The sequence below is a fragment of the Drosophila kikkawai genome, chromosome 3L (genome assembly GCF_030179895.1).
Source record: "Drosophila kikkawai strain 14028-0561.14 chromosome 3L, DkikHiC1v2, whole genome shotgun sequence".
In the NCBI taxonomy this organism is placed as follows: Eukaryota; Metazoa; Arthropoda; class Insecta; order Diptera; family Drosophilidae; genus Drosophila; species Drosophila kikkawai.
This window is the reverse complement of record NC_091730.1, coordinates 14,306,400-14,324,769: the sequence shown is the minus strand read 5'-3', so window position 1 is coordinate 14,324,769 and position 18,370 is coordinate 14,306,400. Positions and strand designations below refer to the sequence as shown.

The following is an 18,370-nucleotide window of genomic DNA, read 5'->3' as shown; positions in this document are numbered from 1 at the left end:
AGCTCGGGAGGAGCAAGTGAAAACTTTGCCCTGATTCCAATAAACTTTGGCTGCAAAGTTCATTACCAAAAGTGTATCTTGTAGCATCTTCGGCTCATTTTCCACTCATTTTGCCATATTTACGCAAGGTGACAGGCTCATGATTAATACGGAAGAGGCCACCACCACCATATCCTTGGGGCCTTCTTCGAAGGGAGGTGCCGGCTGTGAAAAGGTCCCTGGCATGTCATTAACCCCACACCCCATACACCCCCATGCCCGCATGAAAGTTTCCCAAATGCAAAGAGATGTGAAATGAAACTTTTGCTTTACTTTCCAAAAATTGACATTGACCACCTTCTTCGTTTTTTGGTAGATTGTAATTTAAGATTTGGGCCTTAAGAAACTTTAAAGTCGACTAGGTTATACTCTTAGTACAATGACCTTAGAGTTAAAATAAAGTAAAATAAGTTTAAAGTTTTGTTACTTAAATGACAAGCAGTTAGAAAATATATTATTTTGAGACTTGGTTACCAGGTAGTTGCCACTTTATTACAATTAAAAACTGTTTTTAGTACCTTCCGTAAACACTCTTCCCTATCAGTTTATAAACCCCAAGACCATCCTTCATTTTCAGTACATTAAAATCCTGCCATTCCTTAATTTTATAGAGCACTGATGACCGTAGTAAAATCCCTTAAACCCTTCTCCCAACCTCAAAAGTTTCCCGATGCTGGTCACTTTGACAGGCAGTGAAAAAGCGAGCGAGGCTGGGAAAATGTTTTACTTTCCCCCCTATCGATTGACCGACTTAAGTAAATACCCTAATTTAAACCGCATGATTGATTGCTGGCCAACAAAGGGACGTGTGGGCAGGCGGAAGACATCCTTCAATATAAGCCAGACCGGAAGCCATGGCCTCCTCTTCACTGGCGTCAAAGTTGTCGCCTCGCCACGGTGTCCGGAGGATTTTGGCTATTTTTCGGGATGGTAGGAAGTAGTGGGTTAAGCTTTTCGGGGTTAAGGGAATGGCGATGATGACGGGGCTGGCAAGTCATCACGGACATTGCACTTTGGCTTTGACCATCAAGATTCTTGGGCATTGCGGCCGGGTATCCTTTTTTGGCACAAGGACTCTCCAGGCGATTTGCTCGTTTCCTGCCCTCAGCTCATTTATAAAGTCCTCGCCAGGCACTTTAAATCGAACAATGCCTTGGGGCCAAGCACATGCAGGCTCCAGGATCCCATCGCTTTGCAGGAGCAACATGGCGCACACATGAAAAATGAATGGCGCCTAGACGCAGGATGCGGACGCCTTTATGGTAATCCAAGATGATGCCCCTTTTTGCGGTTGACATGATTCACTTGGGCGATAAACCAAAGATAGCAAAAAGTCAGTCAAAAGCCCAACTAGTTTTCAAGAGGAGCAAGACGAGGGGCAAGCACTTCGGGGCACAAAAAAGGACATTGGCGGCGACATTTTGGCAGCCCTTTTGGCATATCATTTTGGCCATTTCTCGGCTGTCTGCCTTTCTTTTTAAAGCAATTTTCAACGTTTGAATAAACATTTCATTTAATTTGAGCGCAAACAAAGAATAATAAAATAAACAAACGGCATGGCGGGCACAAGGAGCCGCGGGAAAAAGCCGGCTCCCAGGCTTCGAGGCTCGCGGTAGATTGGGAAAACAATTTTGCTGTCGGGCGCCCAAAACTTTACGTAAACACGTAATGCTCTTTACGTTGTTATAGAACGCACCAGCAGCAGCAGCAGCAGAAGCAGACGCACGCAATGCGAGCATTTTTGTAATAAGAAATTCAATTTTCAGCAACATTAGAGGCAAAAGTTGACTCCACGGCAGGCTACGTGTGCAGCAGGAGGAAGAGGAAGCTAGAGATGTACCCGCAGCATCCGCAGAAATTACACAATTTTGCATTCTTCCTTTGTTTGTGTTTCCTATGGGATAAATTGCACACTTTTCCGGGTTACTTTTTCCAGTTGAAATTAAAATGCAAAGTGAATTTAGTGCAGCCCTGCAGGTGGATGTGAGTCCTGCGTGTTGCACGCTCATCTTATGCTAATTCTGAATTTCACCTGTTATCGATAAGCAAGCACATTTGCCTATCGGACAAAGGGACTTGTAGCAGTTTTGCCTAATTGTCAACGCTTTCTTTGTTTTTTAAATATATATTTGAATAAAACTCTCTAGCATGCTGTTAACCGGATAAGTATATTTGATGACCTGTCTAGATTTGTTTTATTTTCTGAAATAACGCTTATAAAGAGTCTAGGAATGATTTCATGTTTCCTGGTTTCATGATTTTACATATATCTTGTCCAAGGATCTTTTTTAAGTTCTCTTGGGCATATAGAACTCTTGTAAATTGGCTTGTCAACCTTATTTAGTTAAATGCAGTTTAGTATTCCTCCAAAGCCAAAAAGCTAAGTTAACGGCAAGACTTCTCTATTGCCCTGCCATAAACTCAAAATAAAACCCAAACTAAACTCAATAAACTCAATGCTTCTATTTTAGAACTCAAATTCCCTTCAAGGCTAACTGAAAAGTTTTCCAGTCTTTTTTTTACGACTCTGTAAATGAGATGTGCTCTTAGAGCTTAACCTTCACTTTCGATTTAATACGTAGGAAATTCAACGTTTCAACAATTTCCAAGGAAAGTGACAAAATATTTTAATCTATTATTCAACTAATCAAGTATTTATTACGGGGCCCCGGGGGTTGTGTGTGACTGACACCAACAGCAACAGCAACAGCTAGTCTAGGGCCTCATCCCTCAGCCCTTTCACTTGGCACACACTTTCACTTATTACCATTTTCCGGCCGCCCCCAAGGGAAGGCTGTGCTCCGCCCAAATGGCGGCCCAGCACGTGACTCCCCCCCGGCCCCAGTCGGTCTTGGGAGGGTTCCTGCCCCACTTGGACCATATCTTTTTCGGCTTATCTGCCGCAGCCTGTGACGTGTCCCGATGCCGTTAACTGTGCGCGTGTCCCGTGTGTGTGTGCGGAGGGGTTTTCACCTGTCAACAATATTTCATGCCCACTGTGCATTGTGCATTAGAATGACGCCGCCAACAGCTGCCCGTTCCCGCTGCCATTCCCACTCGGGTTCCTGTTTTTCCCGAATTTCCTTCCCCTGCTCCACTCTCCCTTTTAATAACCATCCCCTTTTTGGTGAGGCGCCTGGAAAAGTCGATCAGGTGGAACGGCAGCGTGCAACATTTACGCCTTTCGCCTTGACGGTCGGTTTGCGTTCTCCGTTTGCAAAATTCCCTGTTTTTGCCCACTTGTGCCTCATTTGCCTTGGCTGCCTGCATGTTAGTGGTGCCAGTTATGGGTAAGTAGGGAAAACCTAATATGCAGGGATGCCACAGAAGTAACTAGGGGTTTTAAAGGGTTTTAGATGACTAAATCAGGAAATTGAACATGAAAATTTTACACATGTCATAGGAAATTTGTTTAAATACTATTTAATGTTTTATAGATTTTAGTATCATTTCAGAAATATTATAAATTTTAATATAAAATAAAGATACAATCTTTGCAAAAAGCCTACTTATTATTATTATTTTATATAGAAAAAAGTTTAATTTTTAAAAAACTAATTACTTTTAAAAATAGCCAAAATATGGATCTGGTATCCTGGCTAGTTGGCCAACACTGACCCCGGCACACACATGTTTGTCCTGTGCCTAATTTCGGGTTGCGTGCACCATGCGTCGCCTCGCGTCACGTCGCCTGCGAGCTGCGTGCAACGAAATAACTACTTCGTGTTGGCAGCTCTGCAGTCTGGTTGTACTTGCTGCTGCCGCTTATCGGGGGCCCTGAAATTGCTATGGCAACAACAAGTTGAAAACGCAATTTTCGGCTTTCGCATTACGTTGTTTTAGCCCTCGAACGAACGGAAGGCAAGCGACTCGCCCTTTGTTTTCGACTGTCTCAGAGTACAATGCGGGTAATTTCAATGGGAACAGATGTGGACAACGATAATTATATTTTCATAGATAATAAGAACATGCAAATATGAGGCTGTTTTTCCATTTAAGTATAGGAAATAAGCATTAAAGTAAACTATGTATTGATGTGGCTTCAGTAGCTGGAATTTAAAAACTATTTTAAAGACTTATTTATACTCATGGATTTCGACCTTGTTTCTATTTTATGTAATTTATATATTTAATAACTGTACAAGAATCTTTAGTGATTCCAATTCGATTCTTTTAAATAATGTTTTGAGAGATGAAATATTTTAAAATAAATCCTAAATGGCAACTAAAACCGAGAAATACCTGGAATATCTGACATCAGCAATTGCTAGCGACTATCCACACCAATTTTTGATATAGATGCAGGCTGCTGGCCAGAGAGCAACCCCTCCTACACCTGTCACATAGTCAATAGCCCCACCTGACTCGCATCGCTTTCACCCTATTTCAATTTAAAATTCATTGAAATTTCGATCGTTTCTGGCCCGCAGACATGCCAAACATGGAACACAAAAAGCTGCCTCGGGTTGTTTATAGGATTTGTCTCATACACACAGAGAGAGAGAGAGCGACAGACGTGTAGCATCAACAAAAAAATAAAAAGGAATCTCGCCGGCGCATCATAGCCGTCACCCTGACGAAATCCCGGAACACAAAGGATGGGAGGGACAGGGTTGATTGCCTTTTACAGTTTCCACTCGCACACCCCCATCCACCCACCGTCCCCGGCCAGGCTGTAGTCCTTTGTCGCATCGCATCAATTAAAGCATTACAATGTCATAATCAAAATGACAAATAGAATTACGCATGATGGGAAAGGCAGCAGCCGACGAAGCAGACCGAGCTAACTCCGATTGCGGTGGTTGATAGCCGGCAATCCGGTTCTAGCCAGCAACACACCACTCGTCCTGCAGGACCCATGGCATTTGATTCCTTTCTGACGCTTTTTGTTTCGAGCGACACTTTTCCCAATTGGACCGAGTGCCCAGACACCTATTCAAATTAATCCCCTGTAAGCCCGACAGAAGCAGCAGCAGCAGAAGCAGCATCCTCCACCACCCAACGTGCCACGACTTGCAAGGTGCATTTGGGATTCCCCCTGGAATTGGATGGGACGGGGTGACAGTCCTGGCTGCTGTTCGCCTTCCAACCGAATGTCAAAGAACGGTTATTATGGCGCATTATACCAATTGAGCATGGACTTTAAAAAGGCTTCGCAACGATTACCAAACGCGAAGGATAATGGAAGAGGATATGCAACCCTGATACACTTGAAGTTGCATATTGTATACCCTTTAAGTGTATTATTCTTATTTATTTTTGATGAAAATTGAAGTTATTTATTACATATAACAAATATATTTGATTTATCAGGAGAGAATAGTATAATTATTAATTCTAAATAGCTGAATACTAAAGTATATTTTACCTTTAGGCGCCATATCAAGCTTAATTCTCAAAGTATATTAAACAATTTCTTTTACATTTAAAAATTAAATAATTAAGAATATATTTTGAAGAGTTTTGAAACAAAATTTACCCTGAATTGGTTTTCAACTTTCAAAAACCAATTCAATTGCCAACAAAGGGATGTAAATGGCTTTTCACCGATTTTCAGACCCAGATGACAATAAAATAAAGACAAAAAATTACCAATTATTTCGAACAAGGAAAAAGGAAGCCCAATTTTTTACCCAAAAAAGTTTTAATCACACTTTGGCACACGCTTCTCTCATTAAATTTTCTCCATCCGCATGAAACTCCCTCTACTCTGCTGTTTTCTTAATTTGCGTACAAATTATTTGTCAGAGGGTACAAAGGCGGCCAAAGGCACAGCTGTGCCAAAAAGTTAAGCAACCGAAAACTCACATCACAGGGAAAATTCTTTCCACTTTGACATTTCCTTGGGCTTATTCAATTACTTTGTTTTTTTCCCTTATCTTTGGGTTATCCCTCGGCGGGATCTGTTATGATTGAATGTTGGCGTATAGAATTGGGCCAGCTTAGGGCATTTTCTTTTCTTGTTTTTTTTTTATGTATAGATATATATTTTCGGGTGAAAAACTTTGTTTGCCAATTTTGTAATGTTAAATTGAAAAATTTTCGAGGGATTATTGAAGTTATTATGGAAACAATGGGGCTATAAATAAAGGATCGAGGAGTTGGCACACTTAGCTTTGGTTCTTATAGGAAGGAAAATATTTTAAAGGGACGTTCTATGAAAATATTATAAATAGTTTGTTAACGATTCGAAGTCTGGCTATATCTATAGTGTAAAAACTATATTTCTTCCTTGATTTAGCCATTTAAATAGTTCAATTTCTAAGTCATATGTAAAGCTCTATCAAAGAAGGGCCTGTCCAAATTTCTGCTTGCTGGCTTAAAGCCGAATCCTTCTCGTTATGCCTGTCGAAAGTACACAAGCTCACCTCATCTCAGTCAAATTATGTCAAAAATGAAGCATTTTCCTCACCCACATCGTCTGACTGATGGCTGACCCTCTCACACACACACAGAGGACAAGTGTTTCCGTTGGTAAAAAAAAAGCCAAAACGATATAGAAAACCAAAATTTGTGTATAAATATTTAGCTGTAAGCTATTTGCACTTCATGCTTGACATGCCACAACAACAGCAGCCGCAATCTACTTTTAAAATATGTTAATGCCCATTTTACCTAACCGAAACGACGGCAAGGGCTTTATGTTGGCCAAAAAATACCAAAGCTAAAATATTTCTAAACTCGGTTGATTTTTGTTGTTTCGCCCGCTTTGCACCGAAATAGTTTGGGCAACAGCACCGGAAAAAAAAATTGTTTTCAGAAAATAAATCAAATTGCTTATCAAAGAGATGATTTAGTGGTTGCCACAGGGGCTAAGCTGGGCTGGGCGATGGTGGGGTTGACTTTGGGCGCTTCGAGGGTTGCTGCTCAACGTGGCTCAACTTTAATAATTGCTCAAGTTGTGGCCTTTTGTGGTCCCGAGCCATAAGTCAATAAAACGGCAAAGAAGCCCAAGTTTGAGGTGCTCAGCCCCCATCTTCCGGATCCAGGTTTCAGCATCAGCTTCATCTCCAGCTCCTGCTTCCAGGTGGAACGCATCATATTATTATTATCTCTTGTGAGAATTTACGAGATCAAAAATTAAAATGCCCTCGGGCGGCAGCGAGTTGAAGAAGCGCTCAAGAAATTGTTGCAGAAAATAATTTTATGGCTGGCCAAGGGTTGGCTCCTATTAGGGGTTGGGGCCAAAGTAATCTATAACCGCATCGGGCGGGGCGGGGCAGAGGTGGCATCCTACATCCTTGCGGGCTTTTGCACGCTTCAACTGGCAAATTGTCCATTTATTATGCGGCAACGCCTCCTGCACTCTCCGCTCCGGCACAAAAATGAAGTGCCTGGCCGCCCCCGAAAAAGTGGAAGGCATTAAGACAAGCTGTCGGTCTGCGGCAAGGGTTGGGATGCACTTAAGGTGCAGCATTAGCCGCACTCTGAGCGGAAGTGGCACAATTAGAAGAGCCGGTCAAAGTTTCGGCTTGGCCCCTTCGATGCATATTAAAAGTACGAGGAGTACTTCCACAGAGGACCGGTCTTGTCTGCGGAATATCAGGAGCAGCAGCTCTGTCGATATGCATAAAAAGCTGTTGCCTGCCATTACACAAGATATTAGTTGGGACAGGTCAAGGATGAAGGGGTGCGGCAGCTACAGCGAAAAATCCTTCCTGGACATTGAAAAATTAGAAATATTCCACCTGACAGGTGGGGTGGCTGTTTTGCATTAGCTCGGAATTACGCTGGCAACAATTTTCTGCTGTTTTGCTACGCTTTTTTCCCCCCGTGTTTTCATATTGAGCAGATGGTTTTTTTCGGGATAACTTATAGTAGACACCGGAAACGAGGTCAAAGCAAACCGGATGTGAGAGTTCCGAGAAACTGGTAGCCAAATTCAATATTAAATTCAATGGAAAATATATATTTAACCATTATTGGTGAATCAAAATGCCCTGCTTGGCAGGAGAACAATTCATTTATTAAGTAATGCCCGAAAAAAACTAGCTGGAGAAAAAGGGATGCTGTGCCGGAGGCTGCTTAAAATGTATATATGCCGGAGGACTGGACCGAGGCCATTACGAGGAATGCCAAATGCTGTGCCCTGCTCCACTGGCGACTGGCGGCGATGTCCAGTTAACGCTTCAATGGTGGCAAATGGCTAAATTCAAGCGCATAAAGTGAATTGTTTTATGCGCCCGGCGGAGGTCCTTTGCCGCTCCGCTTTTTCCTTTTTGAAAAACGAGTTAAACACGTGTCGCAAATGGGTAGGGTAGCCCCCTCAATCCATCCTGGTGCGTGGCGGCGCCTGGTTTTTCGGCCAGGGTAATCGAAGTGAATGCGGGATCTCTGCCGGAGAGCTTGATGGCCACCCGGGCTTCATAGATTATGGATGAGTTCCATAATGAGCCAATTTATACAAGTGTTCCACATGTGCGTGGGCCCAGGACTCCGGTTTTGGTGTGGGTGCAAGCCGACTGCTAGTGCGTGTGTGTGTGCGTGCGCCTAGGGTTGCCACCGCATTGGGCCTCATCAAGGATTCCAGCACGAGTGTCCAAAGTACTTAGCGATGGATCTCTCCTTATTTTTACTCTATGAAAGGAGCTTTTTGGGGGATGCCCCATAAATTTTATTGAAAAAATACAGAGTATTCTTTTTATGAAGTATAGGTTATTAAATCCTTTTCTATATATTAATATTCTATTATAATACTACATCAGATTCAGTGAAAATGTGTGCTATGAAACTCTATAATTGAATAGTCCAATTAACTCACGAAAGGGTATCCAAACCTTTAATCCCCACTGCTAACCTTCATTTCTTTAGTATATATTTTCTTTCTTTTTTTTTTTTTTTTGGCAGCAAAGGGGCCTTGTGGGGTAATGATATATGACACCCCCAAGAAGCTGCTGGCCAAAATGCCATTTGTTTAAACCAGACCGAGCGAAGCAGCAAAAGCAGAGGAGTTTCGAGTCCTCAGCCACTTCACAGCTTCCATTTGAATGCGCACATGTCGGGGGCGAGTGAGCAACACATGGCTCCAAGTGCCCAAGGATCCAAGGAGCGGGTTCGACAGCAGCAGGCATCATGGGGCATCGTCTGGTGCGGACAGCAGCTGTTGCCGCCGCTGCCCGAAACTGTTCGTCCTGCTTGGGTGCACGCGTCAGGTGACAAGATGGAGCTTTCTTTTGCTCCTGTTTTTTCCTCAGGCTCCTCTCCTGTTGACAAAGGCACACCGGCAGCTGTTGCTCCTGCCGACTTCTTGGGACTAAGCCATTGGTCTGGGCAGTAAACAAGTCGAGCTAACTCAGGCTGAAACTGATATTGGCTTCGACAAAAAATATAAGAAAAACACACTTGTTGCTGCGAGCAGGAGAAGTCTGTTTGGTAGAGATTATGGAGGTTGAAAGTTAATTGTTCTTCAAGTTTCGAAACCTATCCAAGTACTTCATAAATTTTAAGTTATACCTGAAAGTTGGCTTCCTTATTTTGTTAATTTTCACCTTTCTTTCCTTGAATATCTTCAGGTTCCTTTGAAACTTACGTCGAGCTTAGCTCACTTTCCACTTTCCACCCTTTGCCAATTCCACTGTTGTTTTCACGGCTTCGCTGAAAGTTACCTGCGTATTCAGCTTTTTGCCAGGCTAATTTTACGGTAATTTTCCGAAGCATAGAAGCCAATTATTCACCTGTGTGCCGTGCTGCGGGAGCTGTTTAAATTGAAAGGATTACTCACGCTCCACTGGAGCTCAGACACATCCAATTCGGTTTGGGGGATCCAGGGATCCAGCGAGTGCCGTGTCCTCTCTATCTCCCATCCTATCCTAGCCTCTGTAGCCATTTCATTTACACATTCATTTTGGTATTGGCATTTTTTCATTACGCTGACATTGAACGCTGAGCCAGGGCAGGGAGTGGAGAGCGAAGCGATGTGAAGTGCCCAGGTAACGGCGTCAGTCAGAGAGCAATTGAAGCGATTTATTGGTGTCATATGACAAGCATCGAGGTCGCCCCACGGACCACCCCTTGACACTCTCTCTTCCAGGTCCTGGAATTGCCCTTGCTACTTGCGTAATAAAAAGTTCAAACATTAAAAGCTGACGATGCTGTGGATGCTGCACCACCTTTCGAACCCGCCTCGAGTCCTGCTCCATCTTCCGTCGCCATCGCAAGTTTCAAGTGTCATCGCTGGCACAGGCACTTGGAGAAAAATGTATATAAATTTAAATAAAAATCAATCAAGAGCTGAGGAAAATATTTTTTTATAAACAATTATTTTTAAGGTTTCCTAGATATTTTAATGGAGATTTTTAAGAAAGAACTCTAGATTTAAGAGCTGGAGTTTCCCATCTTTAAGCTTGAGAAATTTAAATACCAATAAATACTTTCAATTTTCTTTTCTGTATGCCTTGGAGCGAGGACCTTCTTGCTCCTCTTCTCCCCATTCTGGCCATCTTCCATCCTTCTTTGTGTGGCAATCAAACAGACGAGGAGGTCCGTAGGCAGGGGCGGAGACAGCCTGTGGCCAACGTTTAAACATATTGAATTACTTTAACAAAAAACAAGAAAAAAAAAAGCTCCAGGACGGGAGAGCTTCCCCCTCGTCGAGCGTCGTCGCAATTTGTTAATTTCTTGTCAACACGAGCCGTAAAACGACTAATTGGCCCGAACGCCCCCGCCCCGTCAGGCTTACCCCTTAAATCACTTGGCCATATTTAGCCTCTTGCCACTTTTAATATTTTCATTTAACGTCATTTACTTTTCCTCGTTTTTTTATTTTATCATTCTTCATTAAACTTTGCGGCGACTGTTCTGCCATCCGACGACCGCCAACCGCCGTCCTCTTTTCTTTTGTTTGTGCATTGATTTATTGGTATCGCCTCCCAATCGACATTAATTTTTCATCGATACATTTTTTCGCATTTTCCTCTGGTCTCTGTTTGTCGGGGAATAATTAAATTTTCGCATAAATTCATCATCATTGGATGGGTCGTGTGGGTTGACGATTTTAATTTCCTTTGACAAGGCCCCAAACACATACACAAGAGGTAATGCCGAGGGGCTATATAATTTGGGTGGTTTGACAGCTATTTAAGATCCAAAATGAATCGAATTATACGATGAAGTCATCAAGCGAATTGCTTGAAAGCAATTGTTAAGCTTAATATTCCTTTAAAGTGGGAATATCGTGAGGAGTTCTTGAGTTAGTTTGCCCTACATTGCTATTTAAATATAGAAATAAAAAGTATATTAATAAGAATTCCCATAAAATATAGTAAATAAATAATAAATAAAACAAACCACTGATAGATTTCCCTCTCCTCAAACCCGCACCGAAATCCCATCATCTGTTAAGCCAAATCCGTTGACATTTCCAACTTAATCACTTCTTTTCTCTTTCAACTTCACCTGGTACTCACTAATTGATTTCCTGTCTTGGAGACATATCCGTTGAAGTTTTTTCCACTCCACTCAACCCACTCGCCGGCTCTCGACAAATGTTTCATAAATATTTCAGAGGGCTATTAACGCTCACGGATGCTCCACAAAAGCTGAGACAGACAGCAGCACAGATCTCGGGCCAACTAATGAGCTGTGACATAAAAAACAAAGGTTTTCGCTGGGAAATCAAAAAAAAAGATTGAGGAATAAAGATGATGAAGAAGTTGTGTTTAACGACAAACCTCGACAAAACCTCAGTTGCATCCCGCCCTCAGCTGCTGCGAAGAGTTTGATAGATCTATTTGTAGTTCCCCATTTTGTAATGCCCCCTCGGTCTCCATCTACCGACAGCCTGTTAAATGCGACAACTTAAAATCCCATTTGATGCACTCTTTTATGGCTGCCAGACCCGTACCCGTACCCGCAGAAGTTCCAAGTCATAGTCGTAGCCAGAGTCCCCATTTCAATCTCCATAAACTTGACGAAAATCCCCGACCGAGAAACGAAAAATTATGTTCCCTTAATGGAGCGAATGTTTCCTTTTATGGCTCCTTATACACAAAATGTAAACTACTTAAGCGTCAGACTTGCAGCATGTGTGTGCAAGGGGAATTGTACTGGGAGGGGGGGAATTTCTAGCCCCCTCCTTTCACCCGGGGGCATGGCCAGAACAGGCGCGCCCTGTTCTCATTATGTTGCATGTGACACTGTTAATGATTATATGAATGCCGCCGCCCCCACACCCTTGCCTCGAGAATCGTGCTTCATGTTCAGTTGTTCAGTTCCTCGCTCATTTCCCGAGCGCCGGCTGACTTACCATTTTCCCCCCCCATCTAGTACCATTTCCCATTTTCGAGAACATATACACAGAGACAGCAGAGCGCAGCGAAACTCCCCGCGTGACGTGAAAATCTTTGCGACAAATGTTTTGGTTCCCACTTGCTGGAAATCCCCGCCGGCTATGTTTCCTTTGCCTTCTTTCCGCACTCTGGCAACTAGAGTCTAGTTGAATGTTTCATTATAAATACATAAAAATCGACAGGGAAGCCCAGACTTGCCCTGACGCGACTATAGGGTATAATCATTATAAGGCAGCAGGCGAGGATATGGAGAGTGTAGAGAAAGTGTTTACTCTTTGAAAAATATTAAATATTTTAAAGGATGTTTTTTGACCTTTTTTAAAAACTATAAATATTGAATTTGTAATAAATAAATTATACGAATTAAGCTATAAACACGACTATGACGAGTGTTAACTGCTCCCAACTCCTGTTGCAGAGTGTGAATCGATTGTTGGTTCCACTCTCGTTCTCCTGCCACCAGTCTATCAGTTCGTCAGTCTGTCTGTCATTTGCTTAACAACAACAGCAGTGTCTCCGCACATAAGTAGAAACAAACTAAACTAATTGCCAGTTTGTCTCGCCCACAAAGGTGGGTGAGCTCAAGGAGGGAAGGTGGAGCAAAGTCTTGGCCAAGTTAACCGAGTAAACCACAGCAGACACACTGGAAGGCAGTAACAACCACGTTACGACTTCGACACAAACGCTGTGGGAAAACTTTACAGTTGTTCCAGGCCATGGCCCGCACATCTTGATTGGGTTTTAATTCAGTGCTTTAGTGCACAACGCTAATTTAAAGGGTCGCCCCAGAAGAAGTACGGTTAACTCTTAACTTTTAATTCCCATGTTCGATCCGGGATTGCTCGATGATTGGTTGCAGCAGAACAGCAATGTTTAAATACTTTATGACTAGGGCTTGGATCCCTAACTAGCGGATATACATAGTGCAATCCTGTCGGCAAATATCCTGTAATCTACAGCCTTTGAATAAGTAAAATGATTCGCACGAATTCCCAATGGCTAGGTAAAAAGCATTTCCTGTTTGTGAAGAAGTAAAGAGAAATAAAGTGGTGATTTTTTTTAAATAAATATAGTTGGAGTAGCTAGATAAAAACTACAATTAAATTTGATAGAAGTTATTATGAATTTTAAATAATAACTAAAAATATTTGCATTGGCATTTAGATTTTTTTCTTTTGGTAAATTTGTTCACTTACCTTTAAGAAAACTCGTGTGTTTATCCGTTTCTTTATAGTTCCACAAACATAAATTCTTTGCTTAAGACTTTAATTTGGAACTTAAGCTCCGATTTACCACAACTCTCGCCACCGCAGCTTCCAAGGCACCAGCTTGATGAATTCTGAGAGAAATCCATAAAGGCACTTTGAACATCATAATTCGTAGACGTATTCCCTTTGCCGGCAAATGCGGCTCATAGTTGAACCCTTTTGCCCCCATTAGGCTGCCACTCACAGCAGTTTAATATCAATTACAAGCAACTAGGCACCAGCATACACACATTCTACATACATATATCGAACCCATAGGTAGTTCGTAGGACGACGAACACTCCAAGGATGGTCGGCCAAAACCGAAAACAAGTCTGTTAATATTTCCAATAACGGCCAGAGGCCCATTAATAACCCAGGCCCGAGTCGGGAGCTGCTGGGAGAGAGAGGAGAAATGTTGTTAATAGTCTGGGTTATGGGACAGCGGAGGCAAAAGCGACAAGTTTGCACTAGCTGCAAGTGCAGGGCCAGCTGCTGGGTGGGAGGTGAGATCCAGCAGGCCAAACCCAACCCCTAAATAGCCGCCAGTCAGGCACATCGACTTAACGGCAATTAATGCAAATGAAGGTGGATGATGCTGGTCGCAAGCCAAGTAACCCCCAGCATTTCGGGGCAGCAGAAGGATGCACTTGTGCATGCCTAATTATTGGGACAATTTGCGCTCGGAATTTGCCTATTAATTAGGCATCGCACACGGCACACACGGCAGACGGAGGCGATTTGGCTTGGTCAGGATCTGGATTTGATTTTGTATTTGCGGCAGCTGATGGATAATGCACTCATTGATTATAATGAAATCAGACGGACAAGATGCATCTATATCCTTCTGTCTGACGTCTGTGGGCGCGGCTTTTAATTGGCAAACGCTCATAATTAAAAGCCAGGCCAACCGCAGGCCCTAATTGGCCGAGACAATGTCCGAGACTCAACCTCTGGCCAAGAAGTCTGGTCGAAATAAGATTTAGCATGATTTATGATTGCTTCTTGACGGTAAATAAATGGAATTTGGCAAAGCAGGTGAGTGTCAAAAGTTGAACTTTGGTGGAAATGTGACTTTGACTGGATCTTAATGAGATAAATTTGGTTTAAATAAGAATTTTTCTTAAAGAATAAATATAACAATTTACTTCATAAGCTGATAGTTAATCTATAAGAATTTTAAGAATATTTTCCATATTTTTTATGAATAAATTATTGTTAATATAATATAAGAAATATCGTTTAATGTGAAAACAAAATAAACAGACTCGCTTTTTAACCATTTTGCTATATATTTATATTATTTTTATTACATTTAATTGATTTTCCATGTGAACTTGATAAGAAAAACACTTTAATTTATAAAGAATAAATTGTTTTTCCCATGTACAAAGTTTCCTATTTTCAGCTGTCAAAGAACTGAGTTCCTTAACTTCCTAAAACTTCTTTTCCCACTCCACTTCCTATCTCCCCCTCCCCTGTGGAGCCGCAGGATTGTTGCAAAACAATTTATTTTTTTCTTCCAGTGTCAGTGTCATTAAAAAGGAGGCCGCCAAAATATAATCACAGAGCAGCGCAACAATAACAACCGGCAGTCGTGCGTATTGCTCGATAAAGAAGAAGGAATCCCCGGCACATACACACCGGATATAGAGCGAAATATAAAAACATTATTAATCAATGTCCAGAGCAGGGCAGGGCAAGGCCCCAAAAGCTGGAGCTTTGCTGCCATGTCTCTGACTGTCCCAAATTCGCGCCCCTTGGGGATGCTCTGCCTCCCCAAACAGGACCAAGAAGGGGCAACTGACGGGGATGCTGGTCTGAGGGCCATTGGGGAACTCCCCAATGTAAAAAGCGGCTTAGGGCAAGGACAAACGCAGAGCGAACTTTTGCTAATTTTCTTTCCTGTCACGTTGATTTTTTGTTTACCATTATAGCTGAGCTGTCGTCGCCTTCCTGCGTCCCTCCGTCCATTCGCCCCTGCTCCTTGTTGGCCAAGTTGATTTACGTTGCAGGCGAACGGCATTTCAATTAAATTTTATTTCTATGAGTCCAGCATCCGAAGCCCAGCTCCCAGCTCTCCTTTTGGGGCCAGCTCAAATCAATGAAATATAATCGAATTAATTACGTCTAGCAGAAGGACAAGGAGTCCCGCTTTGGCCCCCGCTCTTGCCGCCTGTATAGGTGCCACATAAATTTGCGATTCGATTGCGTTTCATTGGTCACAGATTTCTATGGATTTCGGATTATTGTTAATGGCCAAATCCAGTATTGGGCCATTCAGCAGACTTTGTGGGGGGCAGAAGTTCCCCTGGGAATGTCCTGGCTAATGTCAAAGTCCTTCAGCTCCTGCTTCTCTGCCTCTGCCTTTTTAATTAGCATTCAGCTGGCGGACTCCTGACTCTTTGTTGCGTAATTAGCTGAGTTTTGATTTATTGCCGGACAACTTTCGAGCGGGACAGGTGCGCAGGTGGGCGGGGCCAGCGTCGGAATTAGTTATGTAAATATTTGCGGAAAATTAAAATTGTCAAGGGGCAAACTTGAGCCAAAGAGCAAAGTTTTCTAATGACTGAATGGCAGGAAATGCGTAGGATTCTCTTATAATTTGTATCTGCCATATCTTGGAGGAAGTGCAACCCCTTTGTGACTGATTGAGGAGGGGTTTGGTTCGTTTCGCCCCCTTTGAAACTTGTGCCTCTAATTCAATAAGCATGCCACACCGAATGGAAATAAACAAAGGCCCCGCCTGCAAATTAAACAAGTGAAATAGTTTGAATGCCGAGAACCGAAAACCGAATAGAATCCATTTCCAATCCCACTATCATTCACAAATTAAATTCGTTCGGCAGACACGCAAAGGCTACGTCGTATCCTTTTTGGGGGGCGGACTTTGGTCAGGCAAACGTATATATACCCCTACGCTCCGATGAAATTGTGAGCGCAACAAATTGTATCCACTTCACGATGGGGTTCGTATTTAAATAATAGTCAAAGATTATCAATTAAGCCATTGGCCAAATTAATAGTTGGTCATCCAAAGGACCACGCCCCACGCCACCTCCCACGCTGCCCTGCGGCGTTATCATCATTGTCGTCATTATGGCATTAAAATTATTTAATTATCGAAGCTTCTCAGTAATTTACCCTTTGTGCTGCAGCGGCGTGATTTAATATAGGCCTGGCCTATTTACTGTCATGCATGGGCTTTTATTTAATACATCCATTGCGATGGCATAATAAGATATTGAAGTCCATAAAGCATCCATCATTTGCATAAGTTAAATTCTGTAATGAAAGTGACCGAGAGGCAGCCATGGATTGACTCTTTTTAATAACACAAAATGTAATTAAAAATGTAATTTAAATCGGGAAAATTTACACAGTCATCTCCATTAGCAATAAATGTATGACTTTCAAGGTGGATTTTGTTAAATTAAATTATTAAAGTAACATTTTTGAAGGGATTATAGATAAACTTTCCCTAAAACTTACATTTCTTGTGCTTTATTTTTTTTCAATTTCAACTTAAGCTAAAGTAAATATATATCTAGATACATCCGCTTTTAAAATAAATACAAACTGTTTGTTTTAGATCTCCATTTTTTTTGGGGGAGAAGGATGTTGCACTTTACTTTCGCTCAAAAATGTGCTTTTAATTAAATTAGCTTTTTATTTGGTTTGAATGCATTTCAGTTCCGTCCTGCGGTTTGGCCTTGTCCGGGGGATAAAAAGGGGGAGGCACAGCTCGCCCAGCTGGGTATTTATAGGCGCATTCATGAAACGGGCGCATAAAATGCTTTCAAAACATGACGGCTAAAAACAAAAAGCCGGCGAGAGCCAGGTAAATGGAAATGGGGGAAATGAAACGGGGCGGACTAGGTGCATCACCGAACTACTGTGTATGCTGTGGGGGTGACCGTAGGGCAGCAGCAGTGACCAAAAACCCAGACCAGGACTCCATCCCGCCTGGTGCTTTGCATCCCTTTGAAGTTTTGCCATTTGAAACTGGAACTAATTTGACGTAAAGTCCTCGAGCCGGGGAGGTATTGCATTACGAATTTTAATGAAAGTTAAGCTCTGAATAATATAAGCTGAACTCTGATTTAAACCAGACTTTGATCTATTATAATAGAATTTGTAATTAGCAAAGGTAAGTGGGATTGGTAGAAGGGTTCGTAAAATAATATAAAATAAATAAATTAATAAATAAATTCTTTTTCAAAAACCCATCACAGATATTAAAACATATCTCCATCCAATTAAATACAAATATATCGTAAAATGCTTTCACAGACATATATTTTCCCCACATTCAAACCAACTCGCATTTTTATTTACCAATTTAAGAAATTAAATTTTTATTTTGATATGATAAATGCCACAATATGTTAAATTTATTCCCAAAGTCTTTAGTTTATGGGGTTCATGGTGGCCGCTGATTCGCGGGGTGTTCTCTTATATTTTTTTTTTTTATAGGCCGCCTACAAATTGTGTCCGCGGGTGCGAGTCTGTCCACAGACAGGCAACCTCCTCCGGATCTCGGCCATATCCACTTCCAGCTCCAGTTCCACCCACTCCGTTCCGTTCAATAAAATAATGCCCGCTGGGGAACATATGGCAGTGCAGAATTTTATTACGCCGTTTATGGCTTTTCAGCATTATGATGTAGGGTTGCCGCGCGGCGAGGAGCAGAAGCAGGAGCACCGCGCCGCTTTTTGTCCGCGAATATTTATTGATGTCAACAGGGGCGGAGGCATCGGAAGCGGAGGGGGTGGCCGTGTGGGCGAGTGGTACGTG

The 18,370-nt window shown here is 42.3% G+C and overlaps 1 long non-coding RNA gene across 2 annotated transcripts; it reads right to left on the bottom strand.

Annotated features, from left to right (window-relative positions):
* Positions 1–10,330: 10,330 nt before the first annotated feature.
* LOC108075142 (uncharacterized) lies at positions 10,331–11,611 on the bottom strand. Of its 2 annotated transcripts, XR_001770722.3 has the most exons (4): positions 11,445–11,611; positions 11,326–11,372; positions 10,718–11,246; positions 10,331–10,543 (listed from the first exon to the last, which is right to left on the bottom strand). It is a non-coding gene; the product is annotated as an uncharacterized lncRNA (long non-coding RNA). The 2 variants fall into 2 exon arrangements; XR_011444911.1 differs by having other exon boundaries at positions 11,326–11,611.
* Between the last annotated feature and the right edge of the window lie 6,759 nt (positions 11,612–18,370).